The sequence below is a fragment of the Pseudorca crassidens genome, chromosome X, assembly GCF_039906515.1.
Source record: "Pseudorca crassidens isolate mPseCra1 chromosome X, mPseCra1.hap1, whole genome shotgun sequence".
Classification (NCBI taxonomy): domain Eukaryota; kingdom Metazoa; phylum Chordata; class Mammalia; order Artiodactyla; family Delphinidae; genus Pseudorca; species Pseudorca crassidens.
In genome coordinates this window covers 100,456,986-100,469,743 of record NC_090317.1, presented here as the reverse complement: position 1 = coordinate 100,469,743, position 12,758 = coordinate 100,456,986, and the positions used below count along the sequence as shown (strand labels likewise).

Genomic DNA, 12,758 nt, shown 5'->3' with positions numbered 1-12,758 from the left:
TCGACCAAGGGACAGGAGTTTGGGAGAGAGGTGCTAAATAATTCTCTAGAAAACTGATTTTAGTCTACGTGGAAAGGCAGGCCAAGTCTCTGGTCTAACCCTAGGATGAAATATTGATTACCCCCATTGAAAGAGGATGAGAGATCACAAACTTCAGAGGAGATGTCACCTATCGATTAGACCAGCAGAATGTAAATCAAGAACAACCCCGCTGGAGGCGTTGGCCAGGAGGCACATGACAGGAGTGGTGCCCAAGTTCAACGCCCTCGTCCCGGCCATGGTCAGGGGCTTGGCGGCCTGCTGAGGAAAACTTCTGTTCCATCTCAAACTGTGGTCCTCCACAAATTTTCAAAAATTTACTTAAACTTCTTTCCTAGTAGAAGCTGAGCAAGAAGAGACTGTCCTGTATGGCCGCGTACGGGAAACCTGGCCTTGCTGAAGGTTAGGACTGTGCCGAGAAGGGGGGCAGGCGGGTAACTGAGCTGCTACAGAAGCAGAACAGCTGTTTGTCTGCACCTCTTTGTTCTCTCATTATGGAAACCTGGGAGGGGCCTCAAGAAACCACATGACAGCGTCCTGTGTATACCCCATTTTATTGACTGAGGTCACCAGGGGTGTAGCTGAGAGTCAGATCTGACTTTACTCCAGGTTCCACATCATCTTGCTCAAGAAGTTTATATCGCAGACTTCAGTTTCCTCGTGTGGGACATGATAAAAACAATCCTCCCTCACAGAATCGCGAGGATTAGTGAGAAGGCAGGGAATCACCGGGTCTTGTGAGGACTCATCAAATCTTTCCCTGGGAATGGCGCCCTGGTCCCCTTGGTTAGCCGGTGCTCACTGCGGCCAGGCTCCCGAACCCTGCCCTTCGTGGAGAGCGCTGCCCCAGGGCCTCCCGAGGCTGCGTTTGGGAGCTGAAGCCATTTTCCACCCCCACAGATGGCTCAAACTGGTTGTTCCAGGCCTTTCTGAGCCCACTGTTGTTGCTCCTTTCTCTCTCTCTACTCTTTTCCAAAGGCGAAGAACTGCTCAGGGAATGAGGTGCTCAGCGCCCGGCGTGCTGTGTGGTGGAGAGGACACACACAGGTCTGGGACTCCCTCCAGCCTACAGCCCTCACACTCCAATCGGGAAGGCTAACTGGTACAATCCCTGGACCATCTCCCTAGCTCCGCTGCCAGCTCTGGACCAGTATCCTCCTCTTCGGGGGAGCTGCCCCACACAAACACATCCTCCGGTTATGTGGTTCCGGGGGCGCCCCCCGTTCCTACGTGACCCACATCTCCCTCACCACAGCTGACTGGTTCAGGGGTCAGCCAGTCCCATCCCTTACGCCTCCTGTTGTCGGCTTAAGGCCGGCCACCTGAGCACCAGCCTGGGTTTCTTCCCCAGCACTGAGGGAAACGGAAAAACTTACTCCTTGTGCTTCATGGGTCTTTGAGGGATTTTTCATTCCACTCTCCATGAGGGAAAAAGGGAGCAGGACTGATACATATTATTGATGAATTTAGCAAAAGAAAGAAGAGCAAGATGATTCGGCTCTATCTAGACTGTTTAACTTTTGCATCTGCATTTCCACCAAGAGGAAATGCTACAAGCTTACAATGGCTTATAACCCGTAGTCAGCCAGAACTTCCCTTGGGTAACTAGTCAGGGTAGGCTCACTGCTGTCACAAATATCCCAAGTCTTGCTGGCCTAAGACAGTACATTTTTATTTTTTGTTCTTACCAAGATCCAGTGCACAGTGGTGCTGCAGGCGATGGGGTGATAGTCTCCTTGTGTCATTCAAAGGCTCAGGAAGGGAACCCATATGACAACAGGTTTGAGATAACCGCAGACCCGCTCAGCAGAAGAGGAAGAAACAAAAGAGAACGACACGATCTATTACAGAAGAGATACACGGAAGTCTTCTAATGTCAGAAAATGCCAAGCTTTGGGCACTTGGGATGGTCCCTATCTTACCTACAAGCTCCACACCATGTACCCCAAATAGAAAAGACTCCCTAACTGACACACTGAGCCCCTCCATTCGCAGGAGAAGACTGTTAGTGAAATGGGCGTCCCAACTGTAGATCAGATCCATGCCAGTTACCTTGGCTGATCACATGACTCCTTTACTCCCAAATACGAATGGACAAATGGTTGCCAGATACTTGAGGAAAGTGAAAGAGAAGATCATGATGAACAAACAGAACTATTTCTGGAGAAGAAAACAACTATAATACAGGAAACGGAAGAGAACACTACCAAAACTTACAAATTCATATTCTCAGAATTTTAAGGAAGACAATGGGTTTATAAAATGAGAACAGCGTGCTATAAGAGGGCGCAACTGGAGAACAAGAGAAAGCCCTTGGAAACCGAAATATTTTTGCAACGTTAAAAACGTAATAGATACCAGGGGCGTACGTCAAAGTCACCCTGCCTTACCCAGCCTGTGACGCAACGTGGGTGCAGCGTTTGTGACCCGCCAACACCACGCGACCTCTCCCGGTAACAGGACCAGGAGCCCACCGCCTGACTCCCAAAACGAACACCATTTCCGGTCCACCCCAGAGCGGCTGCCCTCTTCGCTCTGAGGCAGCTACCGCAGGCCCCGCGGCTTCGCCTTCACGCCCGCCACGATGCACTTGCTGTCCACCTTGCTGCCCGCGCCGCCCTCGCAGGTGCGCCAGAGCTACCACCCCGACTGCGAGGCCGCCGTCAACAGCCATTTCAACCTGGAGTTCCACGCCTCCTTAGTGTGCCTGGCCACGGCCGTTTACCTCGACCGCGACGACGTGGCCTTGAAGCACTTCACCCGGTTCTTCCTGCGCCGCTCCCGCGAGCACAGCATGCGGGCCCGGTGCCTGATTCGCCTGCAGACCCAGCGCGGGGGCCGCCTCGACTTCCAAGACATCAGGAGCCCAGTCAGTGTCAACTGGAAGAGCGGCCTCAAGGCCATGAAGTGCACCTTGTTCCTGGAAAAGTTCATGAACCACAGCCTGCTCCACCTGCACCAGCTGGCCATCGACAAGAGCGACCCCCACCTGCACCACTTCCTGGCAACTCACTACCCCAGCCAGCAGGTGGCGTTCATCAGGGAGCTGGAGGGTCATGTCACCAGCCTGAGCATGATGGGGGCCCCGGACGTCGACCTGGCAGGGTCCCTCTTTGACAAGCTCACCCTGGGCAACGGCGACAAGAACTGAGCGTGGACTGGACTTCCCCAGAGCCACGGGGTGACCAGAGCGCTGGTCACCGTGCCTGCCATGCACACGGCAATACTGCCCTGGCAGAAGAAGTTCACTTAAGTTTTTTTCTTCCAGCTTTGCCACTTCTTCCAATAAACTTATTTGGGTCCTAAAGAAATAAAGGTCTCTCCTTGGTTCCTGTGTGCAAATCGCTCACTTTTTAAAACAGGTATCCAGGAGGCTCTCCACGCACCCATGCCCCACCCACATGCCGCTCAGGATCTCCACAGAGGGAGGGAGAAGGCATTCCATGGGGCGCCGGAAAGTGCAAAATCCATCTTCCCCTTATAAACAATGTGGGTATATGGGGGGTGGTGAGGTGAGGCGCTGCTGAATGCGGGTGCCTGCGAATAGCAGGAGTATAAAAACGCGGTATAAAAATCACAGTAGTGTGGCTTCTGGAGGAAAAATGAAGGGAATGGGGTGGGACAGGGATTAAAATAAAGGGTCCTTAAAACTTTACCTGTAAACTTCGAGTTTACTAAAATATGTAAATGTTAGTGTCTGTTGATTCTGGGAAGCAAGATGGAGACCCCAGAAGCCAGCTTGGCAGGGTCCCTCTTTGACAAGCTCACCCTGAGCAACAGTGATAATGATAACTGAGCCTCAGGCTGGCCTGCACACAAACACAGGGGTGACTCCCTCGTCACCATGCTGGACATGCATATTGCCCTTACAACACATGCAAATGTAGGCTTTTTACTGTACTCTTTCTTCCATTAAGGTAACATGTTACCACAAACCCCAAATTACTCAACAGAAGGACTGAAAAATATAAGGTCCCAGCTGAAGGTCACTTTGTGATATTGAATATCATGTAGAATAAAGCTCTGTGAATGTTAAGCCACGTTACTCTGACTCTGGCTGCTGTGAAGAATGTAGAGGATGAGGAGAGTTGAAGCTGAAAGGCCAGTTAAGAGATCATTGTAGCAGGCCCAGAGAGACAATGGTGGCTTGAACTGCGTGTTGGTAGAGGAAATGAAGAGATGCCGACAAATTGCAGATGAACTGGATGAGTCTACAGGATCTGCTATATGGACCAGAGGTGAGGAATGGGAAAGGACAAAAATAATCTAGGCTCAAGTTTGGATCTGAACACCCTGGCTGCTGGTCGTGCTATTTATTAAGCTGGGCGTATTTGCAGGGGGACTCGAGGAGCTGGGAAGGCATGTCATGTAAAATCTGAGGTGCCTATTAGATACCCAAGTGGAACTGTCATGCAGGTAGCCAGAAAAATGAAACTGGAGCTCAGGGGGGGATGTCAGGTTTGGAAAAATACATATGGGACATATTATCCTATATATACATAGATGGGTTGAGGTCAAGGAGTAGATAAGCTCACCAGAAAGGAAGTAGAGAGATGATGGCACAGGCGGCCCCAAACCCAGAGCAGCCAGCACTCAGAGGATGGGATGAGACACTGGAACACCTAGAGAGCCGCTGGTCCCGCTTGGACCATTGCCTCATTCCAGACTGTGGCCACCTGTGTCTGCTCAGAGTTTATCTCAAAATCAGCCTGTTCTTAATCTCAGCGTGGTCTCTGGTTTCTCCTTTCTAGATGTGGAGAGGCGTTAGCCTATTACCTTGTCTTCTTGACTATAGGTAGAAAGACAATTATTTCCCAGTAAAAGGATTTCCCAAGGAAACGACAGACCTGCTTTTCTATGTTTGGCTTTTGGGTTTTTTTCCGTTCCCCTTTTACAACTCTTCCCCTCTCTCAGTCCATTCTCTATTTGAGCAGATGAAATCTGTTCCCATGTAAACCCTAAGGTTGTCTAGGTCTCAGAAAAAATACTCAAAACATATAATTTCTTCTGTGTCGTGTATAGTTTACAAGGGTCAGAGTTAGAAATTTTCAGACTTCGTACCCTATATTCAAAGACACATGAGTAGCTTGAGTCATTTCAGAGTTAACTAGATTCCTGTTAACATTTACTGAAATATGAACAAGTGTAGCTAAGGAGTAATTTCTTTCTACATTTCCCTATAACTCTGCTTCAATACTTTCTTAAAAATGAGGATTATGGTCCTTTGAGTTTAGTTTCCAGAAAATGGTGTTGAATGGTATTTCCCCCTTTACTCTTTTTAGTCAAACTTGTTTTTTTCACTCTTTCTCTGTCTGCTTTGAGGTCCCTGCTCTCTCTCTGTTACAGTCTCAATACATACATACATATATATATACACACATATATATATGTATACATATATATGTATATAAACTGTTCTCCTCTAGATATGAGGAAGCACAGGCTGAGCAGCTGTTCATCAGTGTTTACAGCTATAAATTGACTGAAGATCCTTCTTACTCTCCTGTTTTGGAGAAGCAGTTCGGTGTCTTGGATCCTTCACCACAGGGTGACTCGATTCAAATCCCAGTTTAGCCACTTACGAAATTGGGGGAACTTGGGCATGTTATTTCACTTCTCTGCGCCTCAGTTTCCTCAGATGTAAAACAGGGATAATAAAAGTGTCAACCCCATTGGAGAAAATATTTGCGAATGATGCCACTGACAAGGGCTGAATATTCAAAATATACAAACAGCTCATACAAGTCAGTAACAAAAACAACAAACAACCCTATCAAAAAATGGGCAGAAGACATTTCTCCAAAGAAGACATACAGATGGCCAAGAAGCACATGAAAAGATGCTCAACATCACTAATTCTTAGAGAAATGCAAATCAAAAGGACAATGAGGTCTCACCTCCCACCAGTTAGAATGGGCATCATCAGACAATCTACAAAGAACAAAGGCTGGAGAGGGTGTGGAGAAGAGGGAACACTCCTACACTGTTGGTGGGAATGTACATTGATGCAGCCACTGTGGAGAACAGTCTGGAGGTTTCTTAAAAAACGAAAAATAGAGCTACAGCATGATCCAGCAATCCCACTCCTGGGCATATATCTGTACAAAACTATAGTTAGTAAAGATACATGCACCCCAGTGTTCATAGCAGCATATTTACAACAGCCAAGACATGGAAGCAAACCTAAGTGGCCATCGACAGATGAGTGGATCAAGAAGATGTGGTGTATATATATATATACAATGGACTATTACTCAGCCATAAAAAAGAATGAAATAATGCCATTTGCAGCAACACGGATGGACCTAGAGATTATCATACTAAGTGAAGTTAAGTCAGACAGAGAAAGACAAATGTCATATGATATCACTTATATATGGAACCTAAAGTATGATACAAATGAACTTATTTACAAAACAAAAACAGACTCACAGACATAGAAAACAAACTTATGGTTACCAAAGGTGAAGGGGGGAGGCAGTATAAATTAGGAGTTTGGGATTAGCAGATTCAAGCTACTCTATACAATACAGATAAACAACAACGTCCTCCTGTATAGCACAGGGAACTATATTCCATATCTTGTAATAAACAATAAGAAAAACGAATATATATGTATAACTGAATCACTCTGCTGTACACCAGAAACATATTGTAAATCAACTAAAATTTTTAAAAAGCATCAACCCCATTGGGTTGCTGAGATTAAATGAGTTAATATTTTCTAAATACTTACAACAGTGCCTGGCACATATAGTACATATATTTGTAAGCCACCATTTATCATCATTACCATCATTATCATTCACTTACTTCTAAGTTCATTTGTGGTGTTTATGATTTGTTGATAAAAGGATTTCATTCACATTTATACTTTGCCACTAGGGGGCTCTCTTGCATCTCCACCAACTGTGTCACTCTGCATATCAAGAAGGAGAAATCCTTCCTAGCTGCTTGGCTGCCAGTTGCTGCCAGGCTTCAGGGAGGGCAGATTGCTGTTTTCAGTGCCCCAAACTCAGGCCCAAGCCTGGAGGTGAGTTTTGCTGTGACAACCCTCTGTGGTAATTCCCCATTTGTCTCAATCAGCCTCCCCTTTAAGTCGGCCCCTAGAACAATTGTTTTGCTTATTCTTCCCCGACCCAGGTTGCCTGAGCCTCCCTCCTCTTTCCATCCTGAACTACAGTCCACTCCTCAGAGGTGGGAAAGACTGAAAGGATGAAAAGCTAATCCTGATCCCACCCATCTTCTGGATGTTGGGACCTGAAAAGGAGAGGAATGGGTGGATTGGAAGGGGAGAACGGGCAACAGGGCTACTGATAACATAATAACGAAAATGTATGTCACCACGCACTTCATTTAGCAAAGACGTTCTCAAGCTTTGCTGCACCTTAGAGCCACCTGGGAGTTTTTAGAGCTCTCAATGCCCAGGCCACCTCCAGGACCAATTACATCAGTCTCAGGGGCAGGACCACGACATCCCAAGTATTGAAAGCCAGTGCAAGCACACCTTGCTACTCAAAATGTGGTCCCTGGACGGGCAGGTCAGTGTCATCTGACAGCTTGTTAGAAATGCACAATCCCAAGCTCTACCACAGACCTCCCGAATCAGAATCTGCATTTTAACAAGACCCCAGGTGACGAATAATATGCACATTGAATTTTGCGCAGCATTCTTCAGCATCCTATTTGTTACACGTGGCTGCACCTTGGAATCGCCTGGGACGCTGGAAAATGACACTGATGCCTCGATTTAACCAACTCACTCAGCCATACCCTCATGTAAGTACGGGACCAAGCACAACAAAAACATACCAAGCACAATAAAAACCCGAACAACAATGATTGAACCAACAACTATCGATCACACACACGTATTTACATACCGGCTTTTGCGCAATGTGCTGTTTTGTCACAAACTGGTGTTTTTAGAGTACGGCTTGGCAAACTACAGACTGCAAGCCACATCTGGCCCCCAAGGGTTTTGATAAACAAAGTTTTACTGGAACACTGCCGCACCCAATCAATTACCCATTGTCTGTGGCTACATACGCACTAGCACTACAACTGCAGAGTCAGCCATTGCAACAAAGACCGTGTGGCCTGCAAAGCCTAACACGTTACAGGAAATCTTTGCCAAGCCATGTTTTACAGTAATTTGCCGCAAGCCCTGACGTCATCTCAAGCCATCAAATATTTTAAACTTTTCACCTGTCTTTATGCAGCTCTTTGTCTTTTCCCGTTTCCTTCCATTTTTGGGTCGCTTTCAATGAATATTCTAGAATGGCTTGGATGTTTATAATATTTTATACACATCCCTAACCCTCACACTCCCCAGAATTGTAGTTGTCACCTTCCAGACTGACATCTTTGCGAATTTCAGCACGTCAACCTGTCAACTTTCTTTGTGTCTTCAGTTTCCTGGGCTCCACATGTGGCTTTGTTAATTAAGGGCCAGCAGTCATCTCTCTTCTGGGAGCATCAGAGTGGGACTAGCCATTTTGATTCTCCATAATCACATATTCGTCACAGAAGCTGTTTAAAGTGTACTCATTTTTAAGTTACTGCAATCCATTCCAATCATTTTTCTTACTGTGAGGCATTTAAGGTTCATTAATATGCAAAGCGACTGCCTTGCCTGAGGAGGAATAGACTCCTTCCCTTTCATCTGTATTTTAACGTTTATTTTTTGGTAACATTACTTTTGGTTTACAACATGTTATATCTGATATTAACTATGCCACATGCAACGAGGAGATTTATTCTCTTTTTTTTTTCCTGTGCGCTAATTCCCTGGGCATGATTGTTTTTTCTCCCCAAAGTTTAATTCTTCTATAAAGTTGATGGAGAAGTAAAAGTTCCACCTTAAAATATGTTTTAGAACCGTAATTCAAGAAACAAACCTAAAAGAAAACATTCTAGGAGGGAGCATTCATGCAGCTTTTGACATTTTTAGCCAAATGGCCCAATTAAAATAGCCAAGAATTTTTAGCCAAATTCTTTCAACAAATTATCCTGGATTCTTGGAAGTTTTCTGCGCTATGCTTGGCACTAGGAATATAATATGACTAGGGCACAGTTCCTGCTCACAAGCGTGGTGGAAAAGATGCACACACAGAGAGATACCACCCATCTATCTGAGTAAGAGCTAAAAGAGGAGGCTTACAAGGTGCCGTGTGAGTGCAGGAGAGGAAAGGGTAGAGTCTGGATCTTACCTGGGTCGAAGGCAACATCCGCTGTGGAGGTAACACGGAGTCTTCAGAGAGGAACTGGAGTTCTACAAGTGGAGAAGAGTGGAAAGGGTATTTTAGCTATGTTCATTTACTGCAGGGGAGCCAACAGAGTGGGAAAGGTTACAAATTCAGGAGTGGACTGGGATACAGTTAATGAGAGAAGACCCAGAGGAGACAGGGGAGAGGCAGTGGATTTACGTGACACAGGAGGAGGGAGAGATTTTTCCCCTTTAAGGAACTCTCCCAAAACTCCTCTCTCAAAAGTAATCACTGGCTTACTAATTCACATCACAAAAGTCCTTTTCAGCACTTGCTCTGCTTGATCATTCCGCAGTTCTTAACAGTGTCCTTCTTTTCTTACCTTCCTTGTCCTTTCGTGGTTTACCTAAGGTTTATCTATAGAGAACTATATAAAGCGAACCATCCTCCTGCATTCTGCTGTTGGCCTCTTCAACCCTTGTTCAATATATATTTCCCCTCCAATTCAGCCACATCCATGGGCCAATCTTTCTCTCTCTCTCTCTCTCTCTCTCTCTGCCCCCACTCCCAGACGCTTCCCTTGACTATGACACTTGCACAGCCATCTGTGAAACATCTCCTTCTGGATGTCGCCAGAAAACTCAGATTCCCCAAGTCCCCAGATGAACTCACTGCCCCTTCACTAAACTCCCCCTAGATTTGACACACCTTCTGGGAGTGTTACAAGTAAAACATTTCAGAGTCGACCCTAGACTTCTGGTCTTACTCAGTCTGAACATCTCTTTCCTCTCCATTAGCTCTTCTCTTACCTGACACCCCCATCTTTTTCAGGCTCTAATCATCTATGATCTAACAATTTCCATAATCTCTGTACTTGTCAGGGTTCTTGGTGGCAAACCACAAAATGGGACCCTGGCTAATCAAAACAGAAAAGGCGTTTTAGAAGGATGTCTGGTAGCCGATGGGGAAGCCCTAGAACTTTGCTCAGAAAATGGGAAGCATCATATGGAGCAGAGCCTTGTTTTCTTTTTTCTTTTTTTTAACATCTGTATTGGACTATAATTGCTTTACGTTGTTGTGTTAATTGCCGCTGCATAACAAAGTGAACCGGCTATATGTATACATATATCCCCATATCCCCTCCCTCTTTTTTTCTTTTTTAACATCTTTATTGGAGTATAATTGCTTTACAGTGGTGTGTTAGTTTCTCCTTTATAACAAAGTGAATCAGTTATACATATACATATATCCCCATATCTCTTCCCTCTTGCGTCTCCCTCACTCCCACCCTCCCTATCCCACCTCTCTAGGTGGACACAAAGCACCAAGGTGATCTCTCTGTGCTATGCGGCTGCTTCCCACTAGCTACCTATTTTACATTTGGTAGTGTATATATGTCCATGCCACTCTCTCACTTCGTCCCAGCTTGCCCTTCCCCCTCCCCGTGTCCTCAAGTCCATTCTCTACATCTGCGTGTTTATGGCTGTCCTGCCCCTAGGTTCTTCAGAACCATTTTTCTTTTTAAGATTCCATATATATGTGTTAGCATACAGTATTTGTTTTTCTCTTTCTGACTTATTTCACTCTGTATGACAGACTCTAGGTCCAACCACCTCACTACAAATAACTCAATTTCATTTCTTTTTATGGCTGAGTAATATTCCATTGTATACATGTGCCACATCTTCTTTATCCATTCATCTGTCGATGGACACTTAGGTGGCTTCCATGTCCTGGCTATTGTAAATAGAGCTGCAATGACTATTGTGGTACATGACTCTTTTGTTTTTTTTTTTGCGGTACACAGGCCTCTCACTGTTGTGGCCTCTCCTGTTGCGGAGCACAGGCTCCGGACGCACAGCCCCAGCAGCCATGGCTCACGGGCCCAGCTGCTCTGCGGCATGTGGGATCCTCTGGACCAGGACACGAACCCGTGTCCCCTGCATCGGCAGGCGGACTCTCAACCACTGCGCCACCAGGGAAGCCCGTGACTCTTTCTGAATTATGGTTTTCTCAGGGTATATGCCCAGTAGTGGGATTGCCGGTTATATGGTAGTTCTATTTTTAGTTTTTTAAGGAACCTCCATACTGTTCTCCATAGTGGCTGTACCAATTTACATTCCCACCAACAGAGTAGGAGGGTTCCCTTTTCTCCACACCCTCTCCAGCATTTATTATTGTTGATTTTTGATGATGGCCATTCTGACCCGTGTGAGGTGATACCTCGTTGTAGTTTTGATTTGCATTTCTCTAATGATTAGTGATGTTGAGCATCCTTTCATGTGTTTGTTGCCAATCTGGATATCTTCCTTGGAGAAATATCTAGTTAGGTCTTCTGCCCATTTTTGGATTGGGTTGTTTTTTTGATATTGAGCTGCATGAGCTGCTTGTATACTTTAGAGATTAACCCATTGTCAGTTGCTTCGTTTGCAAATATTTTCTCCCATTATGAGGGTTGTCTTTTCGCCTTGTTTTGGTTTCTTTTGCTGTGCAAAAGCTTTTAAGTTTCATTAGGTCCCATTTGTTTAGTTTTGTTTTTATTTCCATTTCTCTAGGAGGTGGGTCAAAAAGGATCCCGCTGTGATTTATATCATAGACGGTTCTGCCTATGTTTTCCTCTAGGAGTTTTAGAGTGTCTGGCCTTACATTTAGGTCTTTAATCCATTTGGACTTTATTTTTGTGTATGGTGTTAGGGAGTGTTCTGATTTCATTCTTTTACATGTAGCTGTCCAGTTTTCCCAGCACCACTTATTGAAGAGGCTGTCTTTCCTCCATTTTATATTCTTGCCTCCTTTGTCACAGATTAGTTGACCATAGGTGCATGGGTTTATCTCTGGGCTTTCTATCCTGTTCCACTGATCTATATTTCTGTTTCTGTGCCAGTGCCATATTGTCTTGATTACTGTAGCTTTGTAGTATAGTCTGAAGTCAGGGAGTCTGATTCCTCCAGCTCCGTTTTTTTCCCTCAAGACTGCTTTGGCTCTTCGGGGTCTTTTATGTCTCCATACAGATTTTAAGATTATTTGGTCTAGCTCTGTAAAAAAATGCCACTGGTAATTTGATAGGGATTGCACTGAATCTGTAGATTGCTTTGGGTAATACAGTCATTTTCACAATATTGATTCTTCCGATCCAAGAACATGGTATATCTCTCCATCTGTTTGTGTCATCTTTGATTTCTTTCATCAGTGTCTTATAGTTTGCTGAGTACAGGTCTTTTACCTCCTCTAGGTAGGTTCATTCCTAGGTTCATTCCTAGGTGTATTCTTTTTGTTGCAATGGTAAATGGGAGTGTTTCCAGTCTTGACATTTTTCACCAAACAGGAAGGGTGCACAGATGTTGAGCTGTCCAAAGGGATAAACATATCATCTAGTTTTTTTCTAACCCTCCTTTTGTAGATGCTATTGGTGCTCTGCCCAGATCAATTTGACCAGCCAGGACAGCCAAACCCCCAGCTGCTTGTGCGTGCTGCAGCTGACAGCTTACATCTGTGATGTTCTCAGGAGTG

At 45.3% G+C, this 12,758-nt stretch overlaps 1 pseudogene; it reads left to right on the top strand.

Moving 5' to 3' along the window:
- The first annotated feature begins 2,623 nt into the window (after window positions 1-2,623).
- On the top strand, window positions 2,624-3,190 carry LOC137216696 (ferritin heavy chain pseudogene; annotated as a pseudogene).
- The last annotated feature ends 9,568 nt before the right edge of the window (window positions 3,191-12,758 follow it).